General features: G+C 46.4%; 1 protein-coding gene across 1 annotated transcript in view; it reads left to right on the top strand.

The window, feature by feature from the left end:
* The window catches only part of LOC311115044 (vam6/Vps39-like protein), a gene marked incomplete at its 3' end in the record, with an annotated part of 69,055 nt that overhangs the window by 9,630 nt on the left and 39,966 nt on the right, over positions 1-19,459 (top strand). The window lies entirely within an intron of this gene.

Here is a 19,459-nt window from a genome sequence, read left to right as displayed (position 1 = left end):
ATATACAGTACCATTCAAGGGTTTCTCTTTATTTTTACTATTTTCTACATTGTAGAATAATAGTGAAGACATCAAAACTATGAAATAACACATATGGAATCATGTAGTAACCAAAAAAGTGTTAAACAAATCAAAATATGTTATATTTGAGATTCTTCAAAGTAGACAACCTTTGCCTTGTTGACAGCTTTGCACGCTCTTGGCATTATTATTTTATTATTTTATTTTTTAGTCATTTAGCAGACGCTCTTATCCAGAGCGACTTACAGGAGCAATTAGGGTTAAGTGCCTTGCTCAGGGGCACATCGACAGATTTTTCACCTAGTCGGCTCGGGGATTAGAACCAGCGACCTTTCGGTTACTGGCACAACGCTCTTACCCACTAAGCTACCTGCCGCCCATTATCTCAACCAGCTTCATGAGGAATGCTTTTCCAACAGTCTTGAAGGAGTTCCCACATAGTCTGAGCACTTGTTGGCTGCTTTTCCTTCACTCTGTGGTCCAACTCATCTCAGTTGGGTTGAGGTCGGGTGATTGTGGAGGCCAGGTCTTCTGATGCAGCACTCCATCACTCTCCTTGGTCAAATAGCCCTTACACAGCCTGGAGGTGTGTTTTGGGTCATTGTCCTGTTGGAAAAACAAATGACAGTTCTACTAAGCGCAAACCAGATGGGATGGCATATCGCTGCAGAATGCTGTGGTAGCCAGGCTGGTTAAGTGTGCCTTGAATTCTAAATAAATCACAGAGTGTCACCAGCAAAAGCATCCCCACGCCATAACACCTCCTCCTCCATGCTTCACGGTGGGAACCACACATGCGGAGATCATCAGTTCACCTACTCTGCGTCTCACAAAGACATGGCGGGTTGGAACCAAAAATCTCACATTTGGACTCCAGACCAAAGGACATATTTCCACCGGTCTAATGTCCATTGCTCGTGTTTCTTGGACCAAGCAGGTCTCTTCTTCTTATTGGTGTCCTTTAGTAGTGGTTTCTTTGCAGCAATTCGACCATGAAGGCCTGATTCACCCAGTCTCCTCTGAACAGTTGATGTTGAGATGTGTCTGTTACTTGAACTGTGAAGCATTTATTTGGGCTGCAATTTCTGAGGCTGGTAACTCTAATGAACTTATCCTCTGCAGCAGAGGTAACTCTGGGTCTTCCTTTCCTGTGGCGGTCCTCATGAGAGCCAGTTTTATCATAGCGCTTGATGGGTTTTGCGACTGCACTTTAAGAAACTTTCAAAGTTCTTGAGATTTTCCGGATTGACTGACCTTCATGTCTTAAAGTAATGATGGACTGTCGTTTCTCTTAGCTTATTTGAGCTGTTCTTGCCATAATATGGACTTGGTCTTTTACCAAATATGGCTATCTTCTGTATACCACCCCTACCTTGCTCTAGGAAGAGTATTGGTGGTTCCAAATTCTTCCATTTAAGAATGATGGAGGCCATTGTGTTCAATGCTGCAGAAATGTTTTGGTACCCTTCCCCAGATCTGTGCCTCGACACAATCCTGTCTCTGACAATTCCTTCAACCTCATGGCTTGGTTTTTGAATACTTATAAGGTAATTACAGTTGAAGTCTGAAGTTTACATACACCTTAGCCAAATACATTTAAACTAAGTTTTTCACAATTCCTGACATTTAATCCTAGTAAACATTCCCTGTCTTAGGTCAGTTAGGATCACCACTTTATTTTAAGAATGTGAAATGTCAGTATAATAGTAGAGAGAATTATTTATTTCAGCTTTTATTTCTTTCATCACATTCCCAGTGGGTCAGAAGTTTACATACACTCAATTAGTATTTGGTAGCATTGCCTTTAAATTGTTTAACTTGGGTCAAACGTTTCGGGTAGCCTTCCACAAGCTTTCCACAATAAGTTGGGTGAATTTTGGCCCATTCCTCCTGACAGAGCTGGTATAACTGAGTTACGTTTGTAGGCCTCCTTGCTCGCACACACTTTTTCCATTTCTGCCCACAAATTTTCTATAGGATTGAGGTCATGTCTTTGTGATGGCCACTCCAATACCTTGACTTTGTTGTCCTTAAGCAATTTTGCCACAACTTTGGAAGTATGCTTGGGGTCATTGTCCATTTGGAAGACCCATTTGCGACCAAACTTTAACTTCCTGACTGATGTCTTGATGTTGCTTCAATATATCCACATAATTTTCCTTCATCATGATGCCATCTATTTTGTGAAGTGCACCAGTCCCTCCTGCAGCAAAGCACCCCCACAGCATGATGCTGCCACCCCCGTGCTTCACAGTTGGGATGGTGTTCTTCGGCTTGCAAGCAGCCCCCTTTTTCCTCCAAACATAACAATGGTCATTATGGCCAAACACTTCTATTTTTGTTTCATCAGACCAGAGGACATTTCTCCGAAAAGTACGATCTTTGTCCCCATGTGCAGTTGCAAACCGTAGTCTGGCTTTTTTATGGCGGTTTTGGAGCAGTGGCTTCTTCCTTGCTGAGCGGCCTTTCAGGTTATGTCAATATAGGACTCGTTTTTCTGTGGATATAGATACTTTTGTACCTGTTTCCTCCAGCATCTTCACAGGGTCCTTTGCTGTTGTTCTGGGATTGATTTGCACTTTTCGCACCAAACGTACGTTCATCTCTAGGAGACAGAACGTGTCTCCTTCCTGAGCGGTATGACGGCTGCGTGGTCCCATGGTGTTTATACTTGCGTACTATTGTTTGTACAGATGAATGTGGTACCTTCAGGCGTTTGGAAATTGCTCCCAAGGATGAACCAGACTTATGGAGGTCTACAATTTTTTTTCTGACGTCTTGGCTGATTTCTTTTGATTTTCCCATGATGTCAAGCAAAGAGGCACTGAGTTTGAAGGTAGGCCTTGAAATACATCCACAGGTACACCTCCAATTGACTCAAATGATGTCAATTAGCCTATCAGAAGCTTCTAAAGACATGACATCATTTTTTCGAATTTTCCAAGCTGTTTAAAGGCACAGTCAACTTAGTGTATGTAAACTTCTGACCCACTGGAATTGTGATACAGTGAAATAATCTGTCTGTAAACAATTGTTGGAAAAAGTACATGTCATGCACAAAGTAGATGTCCTAACCGACTTGCCAAAGCTATAGTTTGTTAAAAAGAAATTTGTGGAGTGGTTGAAAAACTCCACCCTAAGTGTATGTAAACTTCCGACTTCAACTGTATGTCACAAGACAACTGATTGGCTCAAACGCATTAAGAAGGAAATAAATTCCACAAATTAACTTTTAAGAAGGCACACCTGTTAATTGAAATGCATTCCAGGTGACTACCTCATGAACCTGGTTGAGAGAATGCCAAGAGTTAGCCAAGCTTTCATCAAGGCGAAGGGTGGCTATTTGAAGAATCTCAAATATAAAATATATTTAGATTTGTTTAACAATTTTTTGGTTACTTCATGATTCCATATGTGTTATTTCATAGTTTTGATGTCTTCACTATTATTCTACAATGTAGAAAATAGTAAAAATAAAGAAAAACCCTGGAATGAGTAGATGTTCTAAAACGTGTATGTCAGGATACATCCCAAATGGCACCCTATTCCCTATATAGTACACTACTGTTCACTAGAGCCCTATGAGCCCTATGTAGGGAAGGAGGTGTGTCCATACTTGACTGGTACTGTATGTAACAAAGTAGACGATTTATAAAATGCATATAAAAGGTTTTAGGTGTACAGGTCCATCTGCAATATGACTATAATGCTATAGCAGTGTGTCTGTCTGCTCCTTAATACAATTTCAGGCTGTTGGCTGGAGGCTATGTCCCTTTTCAACACACTAGCATGTACATACAGTGAGGGAAAAAAGTATTTGATCCCCTGCTGATTTTGTACGTTTACCCACTGACAAAGAAATGATCAGTCTAATTTTAATGGTAGGTTTATTTGAACAGTGAGAGACAGAATAACAACAACAAAATCCAGGAAAACGCATGTCAAAAATGTTATACATTTATTTGCATTTTAATGAGGGAAATAAGTATTTGACCCCCTCTCAATCAGAAAGATTTCTGGCTCCCAGGTGTCTTTTATACAGGTAACGAGCTGAGATTAGGAGCACACTCTTAAAGGGAGTGCTCCTAATCTCAGTTTGTTACCTGTATAAAAGACACCTGTCCACAGAAGCAATCAATCAATCAGATTCCAAACTCTCCTCCATGGCCAAGACCAAAGAGCTCTCCAAGGATGTCAGGGACAAGATTGTAGACCTACACAAGGCTGGAATGGGCTACAAGACCATCGCCAAGCAGCTTGGTGAGAAGGTGACAACAGTTGGTGCGATTATTCGCAAATGGAAGAAACACAAAAGAACTGTCAATCTCCCTCTGCCTGGGGCTCCATGCAAGATCTCACCTTGTGGAGTTACAATGATCATGAGAATGGTGAGGAAACAGCCCAGAACTACACGGGAGGATCTTGTCAATGATCTCAAGGCAGCTTGGACCATAGTCATCAAGAAAACCATTGGTAACACACTACGCCGTAAAGGACTGAAATCCTGCAGCGCCCGCAAGGTCCCCCTGCTCAAGAAAGCACATATACAGGGCCGTCTGAAGTTTGCCAATGAACATCTGAATGATTCAGAGGAGAACTGGGTGAAAGTGTTGTGGTCAGATGAGACCAAAACCGAGCTCTTTGGCATCAACTCAACTCGCCGTGTTTGGAGGAGGAGGAATGCTGCCTATGACCCCAAGAACAACATCCCCACCGTCAAACATGGAGGTGGAAACATTATGCTTTGGGGGTGTTTTTCTGCTAAGGGGACAGGACAACTTCACTGCATCAAAGGGACGATGGACAGGGCCATGTACCATCAAATCTTGGGTGAGAACCTCCTTCCCTCAGCCAGGGCATTAAAAATGGGTCGTGGATGGGTATTCCAGCATGACAATGACCCAAAACACACGGCCAAGGCAACAAAGGAGTGGCTCAAGAAGAAGCACATTAAGGTCCTGGAGTGGCCTAGCCAGTCTCCAGACCTTAATCCCATAGAAAATCTGTGGAGGGAGCTGAAGGTTCGATTTACCAAACGTCAGCCTCGAAACCTTAATGACTTGGAGAAGATCTGCAAAGAGGAGTGGGACAAAATCCCTCCTGAGATGTGTGCAAACCTGGTGGCCAACTACAAGAAACGTCTGACCTCTGTGATTGCCAACAAGGGTTTTGCCACCAAGTACTAAGTCATGTTTTGCAGAGGGGTCAAATACTTATTTCCCTCATTAAAATACAAATCAATTCATAACATTTTTGATGTGTTTTTCTGGATTTTTTTGTTGTTATTCTGTCTCTCACTGTTCAAATAAACCTGCCATTAAAATCATAGACTGATCACGTCTTTGTCAGTGGGCAAACGTACAAAATCAGCAGGGGATCAAATACTTTTTTCCCTCACTGTAGATGTACATCTACATTTCAATGGGGGGGGGGACGACTCGTGTGACATTCGAATCCTTGCCACAATCTGGGACGGTTACGTGGACTAGGCACTTTACTCAGAGAGTCAAATACACCTGATAGTTGCTTTGATGATCCGAATGTGCTGTTAGACTGTTTGTATGTTAAGGACGCTTCCATTAATAAGTGTTGGAACATGCCCAACTACGTCAACGATTTTAATTGGCTGATGCAGAACTTGTTCCAGGATATAATCACTGTCACCTGGTGAGGCTAGCATAGGGCTAATGTGTGCCATTTTATCTGATTGCACCAGCTACAATTTAGCGTTAAGTCACGTGCAAGTAAATCAACGATTTTAATTGGCTGATACGCATCATCAAGCCAAAGAAACTGTTTAAATGTAAACGATTGCTTATGTTCGAAAGTATAGCCCTGGTTAATGTAACTTGATACATTTACATTTTCATCATTTAGCAGACGCTCTTATCCAGAGCGACTTACAAATTGGTGCGTTCACCTTATAGCCAGTGGGACAACCACTTTACAATATATATATTTTTTGGTGGGGTAGGGGGAGGGTAGAAGGATTACTTTTATCCTATCCCAGGTATTCCTTAAAGAGGTGGGGTTTCAAGTGTCTCCGGAAGGTGGTGAGTGACTCCGCTGTCCTGGCGTCGTGGGGGAGCTTGTTGCACCATTGGGGTGCCAGAGCAGCGAACAGTTTTGACTGGGCTGAGCGGGAACTGTGCTTCCGCAGAGGTAGGGGGGCCAGCAGGCCAGAGGTGGATGAACGCAATGTCCTCGTTTGGGTGTAGGGACTGATCAGAGCCTGAAGGTACGGAGGTGCCGTTCCCCTCACAGCTCGGTAGGCAAGCACCATGGTCTTGTAGCAGATGCAGGCTTCAACTGGAAGCCAGTGGAGTGTGCGGAGGAGCGGGGTGACGTGAGAGAACTTGGGAAGGTTGAACACCAGAAGGGCTGCAGCGTTCTGGATGAGTTGTAGGGGTTTAATGGCACAGGCAGGGAGCCCAGCCAACAGCGAGTTGCAGTAATCCAGACGGGAGATGACAAGTGCCTGGATTAGGACCTGTGCCGCTTCCTGTGTAAGGTAGGGTCGTACTCTGCAAATGTTGTAGAGCATGAACCTACAGGATCGGGTCACCGCTTTGATGTTAGCGGAGAACGACAGGGTATTGTCCAGGGTCACGCCAAGGTTCTTTGCACTCTGGGAGGAGGACACAACGGAGTTGTCAACCGTGATGGCGAAATCATGGAGCGGGCAGTCCTTCCCCGGGAGGAAGAGCAACTCCGTCTTGCCGAGGTTCAGCTTGAGGTGGTGATCCGTCATCCACACTGATATGTCTGCCAGACATGCAGAGATGCGATTCGCCGCCTGGTTATCAGAAGGGGGAAAGGAGAAGATTAATTGTGTGTCGTCTGCGTAGCAATGATAGGAGAGACCATGTGAGGATATGACAGAGCCAAGTGACTTGGTGTATAGAGAGAATAGGAGAGGGCCTAGAACTGAGCCCTGGGGGACACCAGTGGTGAGAGCACGTGGTGCGGAGACAGATTCTCGCCACGCCACCTGGTAGGAGCGACCTGTGAGGTAGGACGCAATCCAAGAATGAGCCGCGCCGGAGATGCTCAACTCGGAGAGGGTGGAGAGGAGGATCTGATGGTTCACAGTATCAAAGGCAGCAGATAGGTCTAGAAGGATGAGAGCAGAGGAGAGAGAGTTAGCTTTAGCAGTGCGGAGAGCCTCTGTGACACAGAGAAGAGCAGTCTCAGTTGAATGACCAGTCTTGAAACCTGACTGATTTGGATCAAGAAGGTCATTCTGAGAGGGATAGCAGGAGAGTTGGCTAGAGACGGCACGCTCAAGAGTTTTGGAGAGAAAAGTTTTTACTCCCGAGTGGCGCAGTGGTCTAAGGCAAAGCATCGCAGTGCTAGCTGTGCCACTAGATATCCTGGTTCGAATCCAGGCTCTGTCGTAGCCGGCCGCGACCGGGAGACCCATGGGGCGGCGCACAATTGGCCCAGCGTCGTCTAGGGTAGGGGAGGGAATGGCCGGCAGGGGATGTAGCTCAGCTGGTAGAGCATGGCGTTTGCAACGCCAGGGTTGTGGGTTCGTTTCCCACGGGGGGTATAAAAATAACAAAAATAAAAATAAAAAATAATAATGTATGCACTAACTGTAAGTCGCTCTGGATAAGAGCGTCTGCTAAATGACTAAAATGTAAATGTAAATGTAAAAGAAAGGATGAGGATCGGATGTCATCAATCTTCTTTTCAAAATGGTTGACGAAGTCATCCACAGAGGGGGAGGGGGAGGAGGAGGAGGATTCAGCAGGGAGGAGAAGGTGGCAAATAGCTTCCTAGGGTTAGAGGCAGAGGCTTGAAATTTAGAGGGGTAGAAAGTGGCTTTAGCAGCAGAAACAGAGGAAGAAAATGTAGAGATGAGGGAGTGAAAAGATGACAGGTCGGCAGGGAGTCTAGTTTTCCTCCATTTCCGCTCGGCTGCCCGGAGCCCTGCTCTGTGAGCTCGCAATGAGTCGTCAAGCCACGGAGCAGGAGTGGAGGACCGAGCCGGCCGGGAGGATAGGGGACATAGAGAGTCAAAAGATGCAGAAAGGGAGGAGAGGAGGGTTGAGGAGGCAGAATCAGGAGATTGGAGGGAGAAGGATTGAGCAGAGGGAAGAGATGATAGGATGGCGCATTACCATCTGAGTAGGGGCAGAGTGAGTAGTGTTGGAGGAGAGCGAGAGAGAAAAAGATACAAAGTAGTGGTCGGAGACTTGGAAGGGAGATGCAGTGAGATTAGTAGAAGAACAGCATCTAGTAAAGATGAGGTCAAGCGTATTGCCTGCCTTGTGAGTAGGGGGAGACGGTGAGAGGGTGAGGTCAAAAGAGGAGAGGAGTGGAAAGAAGGAGGCAGAGAGAAATGAGTCAAAGGTAGATGTAGGGAGGTTAAAGTCACCCAGAACTGTGAGGGGTGAGCCATCCTCAGGAAAGGAACTTGTCAAGCTCATTGATGAACTCTCCAAGGGAACCTGGAGGGCGATAAATGATAAGGATGTTAAGCTTGAATGGGCTAGTGACTGTGACAGCATGGAATTCAAATGAGGAGATAGACAGATGGGTCAGGGGAGAAAGAGAGAATGTCCACTTGGGAGAGATGAGGATTCCTGTGCCACCGCCCCGCTGACCAGATGCTCTCGGGGTATGCGAGAACAGATGGTCAGATGAGGAGAGAGCAGTAGGAGTAGCAGTGTTTTCTGTGGTAATCCATGTTTCCGTCAGCGCCAAGAAGTCGAGGGACTGGAGGGTAGCATAGGCTGAGATGAACTCTGCCTTGTTGGCCGCAGAACGGCAGTTCCAGAGGCTGCCGGAGACCTGGAACTCCACGTGGGTCGTGCGTGCAGGGACCACCAGGTTAGAGAGGCAGCAGCCACGCGGTGTGAGGCGTTTGTATGGCCTGTGCGGAGAGGAGAGAACAGGGATAGACAGACACATAGTTGACAGGCTACAGAAAAGGCTACACTAATGCAAAGGAGATCGGAATGAAATTAACTAAACATCTGGGGAAACGAGGCCTCCCTCACTAACCTTTCACTGAAACACTCAAATATAACTCTTCCAACTTCCACTTTAGAAATGATAATTGCTGTAATCTACAGTAGTTCAATGTTTCCAGGAATAGACTAACTTAGTTTATTCAGCTAGCTAACTTGGTACAGTATTCTTCTGTGAAAACCGCCCAGGGCACCGTATCCTATGACGCCATAGCTAACTAGCATGCTAGCATCCAATAACACACGGTTTAGCACCAATACTTGGTTACAACAAACTACCAATGGATCATTCATGTCCGTGTCTAGTTCCTTTCATAACGCAGAAGTAATTAAACGTTGGCTAGCTAGCACAAAGTCAGTCATGCTAGCTACACAAGTGGACTACACATCTCAAATGTTCAGAAAGTGAAGCTTACGTTGCAAAATTCTCATTGACTAAAATGATACAGTACTGCTAGCTGGTAATGTTGGCTAGCTAGCAGTGGCTGCGGTGTTGACTGTTTGAAAATGTAGCTGGCTAGCTAACCTCGATAGTTTCTCTATACTACACCTTTGTATTTTGATACCAAGACAACTATGTAGCTAGCTAACTTTACACTGATCAAATCGTTCCGTTGAAATGTATTTAATTGCTACAGTACTGCTAGCTGGTATAGTTGGCCAGCTAGCAGTGGCTGCGGTGTTGCTACCCGCTAGCTAGCTAGCTTTAATGGTCCAGGTAGTGGGTTAGTTAGCTAGCCTCATGCTTCACCGGGCTCAGACGAATACAATAACTACCTAGATAAACTACCTACAATACCTAACTACAATCTAAATACATGGTTTAAGCTTTACTCAACGCCATATAAAGTAGAAGCCAAGCTTACCTCCTGCTTAGAGAAACACAACCTCACCCCATCGCCCCTCAGTAGCTATGTATCTCAAGCTACATAGTTGATAACAGTTTGGTTGTAATTCTCCTGTCATCCAGCAGGGATGTTGATCACTGTTTGGTTGTAATTCTCCTGTCATCCAGCGGGGGCAGTAAGAGTCCGGTTTGATGTTCCTATCCGGAAGTGGAGATGGGATTTTAGACTCCCTGTTCTCCTTATTCAGAGTTCCATTGTTAACTCGCTTGTCCCCAATCACTCTCTTCTTCACTTAAACCATTTTTATTCTTTTTTTTTTCTCTTGTCCTCTGTGTAGTTTTATTATCTTGCAGTTAATATGTAATAAATATATTCCGTTTAGCAGATGCTTTTATCTGACTTACAGTCATCCGTGCGTGCATTTTACATATGGGTCTTCCCGGGAATCGAACCCACTATCCTGCCATTGCAAGCGCCATACTCGACCAACTGAGCTACGGAGGACAACACAACCCAGCACGTGCTGTGTTGTCAGTTTGAATACAGGCAAGCTGGGGAACACAATGTGGAGCTGTCTATTTTGGCCTGAGCCTGTCCACTTTTCTAAAGACCTGAGAGACAAAGAAGATGGAAATGAAGTGACTTTGTATTTTAAAGGCTTTTTTGTCTTCTGTCTGTATCTCATTGTAATGCAGAAGTAACGGTCTGAAAGGGGAAATGAAGTTCGAAGCTACTAAGGTTTCAATTCAAACAGCAATTTCCTCATTTACATTGAGCCGACTGACCGTGTGGTTTTGGCAGGACAGGAAGAGAATCGGCCAAGTGTTATATCTACACACCTCTATATCCACACACCTCTATATCCACTCCTCTATATCCACAGTCCTCTATATCCACTCCTCTATATCCACTCCTCTATATCCACTCCTCTATATCCACACTCCTCTATATCCACACTCCTCTATATCCACTCCTCTATATCCACACTCCTCTATATCCACTCCTCTATATCCACACTCCTCTATATCCACTCCTCTATATCCACACTCCTCTATATCCACTCCTCTATATCCACTCCTCTATATCCACACTCCTCTATATCCACTCCTCTATATCCACACACCTCTATATCCACACTCCTCTATATCCACACACACAGAGTACAGTCTGATATTTGCTATTAATGCTTACTAAGACCTTGGATCTCCCCCTGGGTTCAGTCATTCTAACCCCATCCTCCTCCTCAGCTCAGCCCCATCCCAGGCCGGTCTGTAGAGTGAGTTGTAATATGTCATTCTATGGTTGTAGATAGCTGGCGCCACTAGGATTTCCTCCCTGCCCTGCTAGCCTCCAGGTCTCGCGGTCTCCACACAGCCAGACACCTCATGTTGTCCAGACTTAGTCTTGTTGTATGAACTTCAATAACTGGAAGACTTGAGGAGACACGTTTCTGATCCCAAAGTTGTTTTGTGAACACTTTTAGTAGGTCTTGTTTCTGTGTAGATGGTGTCGAAATCGCATAAAAATGTATCTGATGATTTATGTACATTGGATAGTGCCCTCATTGATTGTTTCCCCACCTATACAGTATATATCTGGGCATCTGGATTGATGATGGGATTTCCTTCAAAAAGCATGTTAAGGGTTTAAGAAGTTAACAATTTAAAATGGGCTTCTTTTAAAGGAATAGGTACTTTTTCATTAAATAGCAGAAAACAAATAATTCGGTCAATATCGATTTATAGGCTATGGCGATATCGTTTATATACACTGAACAAAAGTATAAAATGCAACAATTTCAAAGATTATACCGAGTTACAGTTCATTTAAGGAAATCAGTCAATTGAAATAAATAAATTAGGCCGGAATCTATGGCTTCCACATGACTGGGAATACAGATGTACATCTGTTGGTCACAGATACCTTTAAAAAAAAAAGGTAGGAGCATGGATCAGAAAACCATTCAGTATCTGGTGTGACCACCATTTTCCTCATGCAGCGTGACACATGTCCTTCGCATAGATTTAATTAGGCTGTTGATTGTGGCTTGTGGAATGTTGTCCCGCTACCCTTCAATGGCTGTGTGAAGTTGCTGGATATTGGCGGGAACTGGAACATGCTGTCGTACATGTCGATCCAGAGCATCCCAAACATGCTCAATGGGTGACATGTCTGGTGAGTATGCAGGCCATGGAAGAACTGGGACATTTTCAGCTTCCAGGAATTGTGTACAGATTCTTGCGACATTGGGCCGTGCATTATCATGCTGAAACATGAGGCGATGGCGGCGGATGAATGGCACAACAATGGGCCTCAGGATCTCGTCATGGTATCTCTGTGCATTCAAATTGCCATCGATAAAATGCAATTGTGTTCGTTGTTCGTAGCTTATGCCTGCCCATACCATAACCCCACCACAGCCATGGGGCACTCTGTTCACATCGTTGACATCAGCAAACCGCTCGCCCACACAATGCCATACACGCTGTCTGCCATCTGCCCAGTACAGTTGAAACCAGGATTAATCCGTGAAGAGCACACTTCTCCAGCGTGCCAGTGGCCATCGAATGTAAGCATATGCCCACTGAAGTCGGTTACAACGGCAAACTGCAGTCAGGTCAAGATGAGCTTCCCTGAGACGGTTTCTGACAGTTTGTGCAGAAATTCTTCGGTTGTGGCAAACCCACAGTTTCATCAGCTGTCCAGGTGGCTGGTCTCAGATCCTGCAGGTGAAGAAGCCGGATGTGGAGGTCCTGGGCTGGCGTGGTTACACGTTGTCTGCTGTTGTGAGGCCCGTTGGACGTACTGCCAAATTCTCTAAAACGGTGTTGAAGGCGGCTTATAGTAGAGAAATTAACATTCAATTATCTGGCAACAGCTCTGGTGGACATTCCTGCAGTCAGCATGCCAATTGCACGCTCCCTCAAAACTTGAGACATGTGGCATTGTGTTGTGTGACAAAACCGCACTATTTAGTGGCCTTTTTATTGTCCCCAGCACAAGGTGCACCTGTGTAATGATTATGCTGTTTAATCAGCGTTTTGATATGCCACCTGTCATGTGGATGGATTATCTTGTGCACAACACCTCCTATACTAGGCAATGTCAGAGGACCAAAAAATGGTCAAAGACTCCAGTCACCGAAGTCATAGACTGTTCTCTCTGCTACGGCACGGCAAGCGGTACCAGAGCGCCAAGTCTAGGTCCAAAAGGCTCCTTAACAGCTTCTACCGCCAAGCCATAAGACTGCTGAACAATTAATCAAATGGCCACCCGGACTATTTGCTTTGACAACCCCCCCCCCTACTCGCTGTTTATTATCTATGCATAGTCACTTTACCCCTACCTACATGTACAAACTACCTCGACTAACCTGTACCCCTGCACATTGACATTGACTCGGTACTGGTACCCCCTGTATATAGCCTCATTATTGTTATTTTGTGTTACTTTAGTTTATTTAATACATATTTTCTTAACTCTATTTTCTTAACTGCATTGTTGGTTAAGGGCTTGTAAGTAAGCATTTCACGGTAAGGTCTACACCTGTTGTATTCGGCGCATGTGACAAATACAATTTGATTTGATTCTGTATCAGAAAGTAGGCTGGCCCTCTTTTGAAGTTTTTGGTACAGTGCCTTCGGAAAGTATTCATTTACATTTACATTTACGTCATTTAGCAGACGCTCTTATCCAGAGCGACTTAGAAATTGGTGCATTCACCTTATAGCCAGTGGCATAACCACTTTACAATTATTGTTATTTTTTTATTATTATAATTTTTTTTTTGGGGGGGGGGGGGGGGGGGGATTACTTTATCCTATCCCAGGTATTCCTTAAAGAGGTGGGGTTTCAAATGTATCCGGAAGGTGGTGAGTGACTCCGCTGTCCTGGCGTCGTGAGGGAGCTTGTTCCACCATTGGGGTGCCAGAGCAGCGAACAGTTTTGACTGGGCTGAGCGGGAACTATGCTTCCGCAGAGGAAGGGGAGCCAGCAGGCCAGAGGTGGATGAACGCAATGCCCTCGTTTGGGTGTAGGGACTGATCAGAGCCTGAAGGTACAGAGGTGCCGTTCCCCTCACTGCTCCATTGGCAAGCACCATGGTCTTGTAACAGATGCGAGCTTCAACTGGAAGCCAGTGGAGTGTGCGGAGGAGCGGGGTGACGTGAGAGAACTTGGGAAGGTTGAACACCAGACGGGCTGCGGCATTCTGGATGAGTTGTAGGGGTTTAATGGCACAGGCAGGGAGCCCAGCCAACAGCGAGTTGCAGTAATCCAGACGGGAGATGACAAGTGCCTGGATTAGGACCTGTGCCGCTTCCTGTGTAAGGCAGGGTCGTACTCTCCGAATGTTGTAGAGCATGAACCTACAGGATCGGGTCACCGCCTTGATGTTAGCGGAGAACGACAGTGTGTTGTCCAGGGTCACGCCAAGGCTCTTCGCACTCTGGGAGGAGGACACAACGGAGTTGTCAACCGTGATGGCGAGATCATGGAACGGGCAGTCCTTCCCCGGGAGGAAGAGCAGCTCCGTCTTGCCGAGATTCAGCTTGAGGTGGTGATCCGTCATCCATACTGATATGTCTGCCAGACATGCAGAGATGCGATTCGCCACCTGGTTATCAGAAGGGGGAAAGGAGAAGATTAGTTGTGTGTCGTCAGCGTAGCAATGATAGGAGAGGCCATGTGAGGATATGACAGAGCCAAGTGACTTGGTGTATAGCGAGAATAGGAGAGGGCCTAGAACTGAGCCCTGGGGGACACCAGTGGTGAGAGCACGTGGTGCGGAGACAGCTTCTCGCCACGCCACTTGGTAGGAGCGACCTGTCAGGTAGGACGCAATCCAAGAGTGAGCCGCGCCGGAGATGCCCAGCTCGGAGAGGGTGGATAGGAGGATCTGATGGCGGAGAACGACAGGGTGTTGTCCAGGGTGTTGTCCAGGGTCATGCCAAGGCTCACAGTATCAAAGGCAGCAGATAGGTCTAGAAGGACAAGAGCCCCTTGAGCCCCTTGACCTTTTCCACATTTAGTTGTTACAAATTTTGTTGTTGCCTGAATTTAAAATGGATTAAATCGAGATTTTTTGTCAATGGCCTACTACACCCAATACCCCATCATGTTAAAGTGGAGTTTTGTTAGTAGAAAATGTTCTAAATGAAAAGTTGAAACGTCTTTAGTCAGGAAGGAAACTGCTCAGGGATTTTACTGAGGCCAATGGTGATTTTAAAACAGTTACAGAGTTTAATGGCTGTGAAATGAGAAGTGAGGATGGATCAACAACATTGTAGTTACTCCACAATACTGACCTAAATGACAGAGTGAAAAGAAGGAAGCCTGTACAGAATACTAATATTCCTAAACATGCATCCTGTTTGCAACAAGGCAAAAATGTGGCAAAGCAATTTACTTTTAGTCCTGAATACACAGCGTTATGTTTGGAGCGAACACAACACATCACTGAGTACCACTCTTCATATTTTCAAGGATGGTGGTGGCTGCATCATGTTATGGGTGTGCTTGTCATCGGCAAGGACTAGGGAGTTTTTTTGTTGTTAATAAAAATAAAGGGCATACAGCTAAGCACAGGCAAAATCCTAGAGGAAAACCTGGTTCAGTCTGCTTTCCACCAGACACTGGGAGACGAATTCACCTTTCAGCAGGACAATAACCTAAAACACAAGGCCAAATCTACACTGGAGTTGCTTACCAAGACAACATTGAATGTTCCTGAGAGGCCTAGTTAGAGTTTTAACTTAAATCAGCTTGAAAATCTATGGCAAGACTTGAAAATGGCTTTCTATCAATGATCAACAACCAACTTGAAAGAACTTTAAGATTTTATTTTTCACTTTGATATTACAGAGTATTTTGTGTAGATCATTGACAAAAAAGGACAATTAAATCCATTTTAATCTCACTTTGTAACCCAGTTGCACAGGGTGGTACTATGGTGTTGAAGGCTGCACTATAGTCAATGAACAGCATTCTTACATAGGTATTCCTCTTGTCCAGATGGGATAGGGCAGTATGATGACGATTGCATCGTCTGTGGATCTATTGGGGCAGTAAGCAAATTGAAGTGGGTCTAGGGTGTCAGGTAAGGTAGAGGTGATATGATCCTTGACTAGTCTCTCAAAGCACTTCATGATGACAGAAGTGAGTGCTACGGGGCGATAGTCATTTAGTTCAGTTACCTTTGCTTAGTTGGGTACAGGGACAATGGTGGCCATCTTGAAGCAATGGGGGACAGCAGACTGGGATAGGGAGAGATTGAATATGTCTGTAAACACTCCAGCCAACTGGTCTGCACATGCTCTGAGGACGCTGCTAGGGAGAGAACGAGAGCCAACAGTCATTGGGAGCGGGCCGCGTCGGTGGCACTTGTTATCCTCAAAGCAGGCGAAGAAGGTGTTTAGCTTGTCTGGGAGCAAGACGTTGGTGTCCGCGACGTGGCTGGTTTTCCCTTAGTAGTCCATGATTGTCTGTAGACCCTGCCACATACGTCTCGTGTCTGAGCCGTTGAATTGCGACACTTTGTTTTGATCACGTCAGTACAGAGACAATCTTGAAGAATGGATTCCGATTGGTCAGACCAGCGTTGAAGGGGCCTTAGCACTGGTACTTCCTGTTTTGAGTTTCTGCTTATAGGAAGGGAGGAGCAAAATGGAGTTGTGATCTGATTTGCAGAAGGGAGGGCCTTGTAGGCATTTCGAAAGGGGGAGTAGCAGTGGTCAAGTGTTTTCCCAGCGCGAGTACTACAGTCAATGTGTTGATAGAACTTCTGTAGCGTTTTCCTCAAATTAGCTTTGTTAAAATCCCCAGCTACAATAAATGCGGCCTCAGGATACCTGGTTTCCATTTTGCATAAGGTCCAGTGTAGTTCCTTGAGGGCCGTCGTGGTATCAGCTTGAGGGGGAATATACACGGCTGGGACTACAACCGAAGAGAATTCTCTTGGGGAGGTAATACGGTCCGCATTTGATTGTGAGGTATTCTAGGTCGGGTGAACTAAAGGGGTCTGTATGTTATCACAATCACACCATGAGTAGTTAATCATGAAACATACACCACCACCCTTCTTCTTCCCGGAGAGTTCTTTATTCCTGTCTGCACGATGAACTGAGAACGCAGCTGGCTGTATGGACGGGGACAGTATATCCCGAGAGAGAGCCATGATTCCGTGAAATAGAGTATGTTACAGTCCCTGGTGTCTCTCTGGAAGGAGATCCTCGCCCTGAGCTCGTCTACTTTATTGTCCAGAGACTGAACATTAGCCAGTAATGTACTCTGAAGCGGTGGATGGTGTGCATGCCTCCTGAGTCGGACTAGAAGTCCACTCCGAATACCTCTTTTTTTGGCTGTATGTAATAACACAAAAATAAATTCTGGGCTAATAATGTAAGAAATAACACACAAAAAAAACAAAATACTGCAAAGTTGCTCAGGAGCTAGAAGCAGAGCAGCCATGTCTGTTGCTGAGGAGCTAGAAGCAGAGCAGCCATGTCTGTTGCTGAGGAGCTAGAAGCAGAGCTGCTATGTCTGTTGCTCAGGAGCTAGAAGCAGAGCTGCTATGTCTGTTGCTGAGGAGCTAGAAGCAGAGCAGCCATGTCTGTTGCTCAGGAGCTAGAAGCCGAGCAGCCATGTCTGTTGCTGAGGAGCTAGAAGCCGAGCAGCCATGTCTGTTGCTGAGGAGCTAGAAGCCGAGCAGCCATGTCTGTTGCTGAGGAGCTAGAAGCAGAGCTGCTATGTCTGTTGCTCAGGAGCTAGAAGCAGAGCAGCCATGTCTGTTGCTCAGGAGCTAGAAGCAGAGCAGCCATGTCTGTTGCTGATGAGCTAGAAGCAGAGCAGCCATGTCTGTTGCTGAGGAGCTAGAAGCAGAGCAGCCATGTCTGTTGCTGAGGAGCTAGAAGCAGAGAAGCCATGTCTGTTGCTGAGGAGCTAGAAGCCGAGCAGCCATGTCTGTTGCTGAGGAGCTAGAAGCAGAGCAGCCATGTCTGTTGCTGAGGAGCTAGAAGCAGAGCAGCCATGTCTGTTGCTGAGGAGCTAGAAGCAGAGCAGCCATGTCTGTTGCTGAGGAGCTAGAAGCCGAGCAGCCATGTCTGTTGCTGAGGAGCTAGAAGCAGAGCAGCCATGTCTGTTGCTGAGGAGCTAGAAGCAGAGCAGCCATGTCTGTTGCTGAGGAGCTAGAAGCAGAGCAGCCATGTCTGTTGCTGAGGAGCTAGAAGCAGAGCAGCCATGTCTGTTGCTGAGGAGCTAGAAGCAGAGCAGCCATGTCTGTTGCTGAGGAGCTAGAAGCAGAGCAGCCATGTCTGTTGCTGAGGAGCTAGAAGCAGAGCAGCCATGTCTGTTGCTGAGGAGCTAGAAGCAGAGCAGCCATGTCTGTTGCTGAGGAGCTAGAAGCCGAGCAGCCATGTCTGTTGCTGAGGAGCTAGAAGCAGAGCAGCCATGTCTGTTGCTGAGGAGCTAGAAGCAGAGCAGCCATGTCTGTTGCTGAGGAGCTAGAAGCCGAGCAGCCATGTCTGTTGCTGAGGAGCTAGAAGCAGAGCAGCCATGTCTGTTGCTGAGGAGCTAGAAGCAGAGCAGCCATGTCTGTTGCTGAGGAGCTAGAAGCCGAGCAGCCATGTCTGTTGCTGAGGAGCTAGAAGCAGAGCAGCCATGTCTGTTGCTGAGGAGCTAGAAGCAGAGCAGCCATGTATGTTGCTGAGGAGCTAGAAGCAGAGCAGCCATGTCTGTTGCTGAGGAGCTAGAAGCAGAGCAGCCATGTCTGTTGCGCAGGAGCTAGAAGCAGAGCAGCCATGTCTGTTGCTGAGGAGCTAGAAGCAGAGCAGCCATGTCTGTTGCTGAGGAGCTAGAAGCCGAGCAGCCATGTCTGTTGCTGAGGAGCTAGAAGCAGAGCAGCCATGTCTGTTGCTGAGGAGCTAGAAGCAGAGCAGCCATGTCTGTTGCTGAGGAGCTAGAAGCAGAGCAGCCATGTCTGTTGCTGAGGAGCTAGAAGCAGAGCAGCCATGTCTGTTGCTGAGGAGCTAGAAGCAGAGCAGCCATGTCTGTTGCTCAGGAGCTAGAAGCAGAGCAGCCATGTCTGTTGCTGAGGAGCTAGAAGCAGAGCAGCCATGTCTGTTGCTCAGGAGCTAGAAGCAGAGCAGCCATGTCTGTTGCTGAGGAGCTAGAAGCAGAGCAGCCATGTCTGTTGCTGAGGAGCTAGAAGCAGAGCAGCCATGTCTGTTGCTGAGGAGCTAGAAGCAGAGCAGCCATGTCTGTTGCTGAGGAGCTAGAAGCAGAGCAGCCATGTCTGTTGCTGAGGAGCTAGAAGCAGAGCAGCCATGTCTGTTGCTGAGGAGCTAGAAGCAGAGCAGCCATGTCTGTTGCTGAGGAGCTAGAAGCAGAGCAGCCATGTCTGTTGCTGAGGAGCTAGAAGCCGAGCAGCCATGTCTGTTGCTGAGGAGCTAGAAGCAGAGCAGCCATGTCTGTTGCTGAGGAGCTAGAAGCAGAGCAGCCATGTCTGTTGCTGAGGAGCTAGAAGCAGAGCAGCCATGTCTGTTGCTGAGGAGCTAGAAGCAGAGCAGCCATGTCTGTTGCTGAGGAGCTAGAAGCAGAGCAGCCATGTCTGTTGCT

This window comes from Coregonus lavaretus (assembly GCF_964263955.1).
Source record: "Coregonus lavaretus genome assembly, contig: HAP1_SCAFFOLD_1503, whole genome shotgun sequence".
Classification (NCBI taxonomy): Eukaryota; Metazoa; Chordata; class Actinopteri; order Salmoniformes; family Salmonidae; genus Coregonus; species Coregonus lavaretus.
Note: the sequence above shows the minus strand (reverse complement) of the source record. Positions and strands in the feature narration are given on the sequence as shown.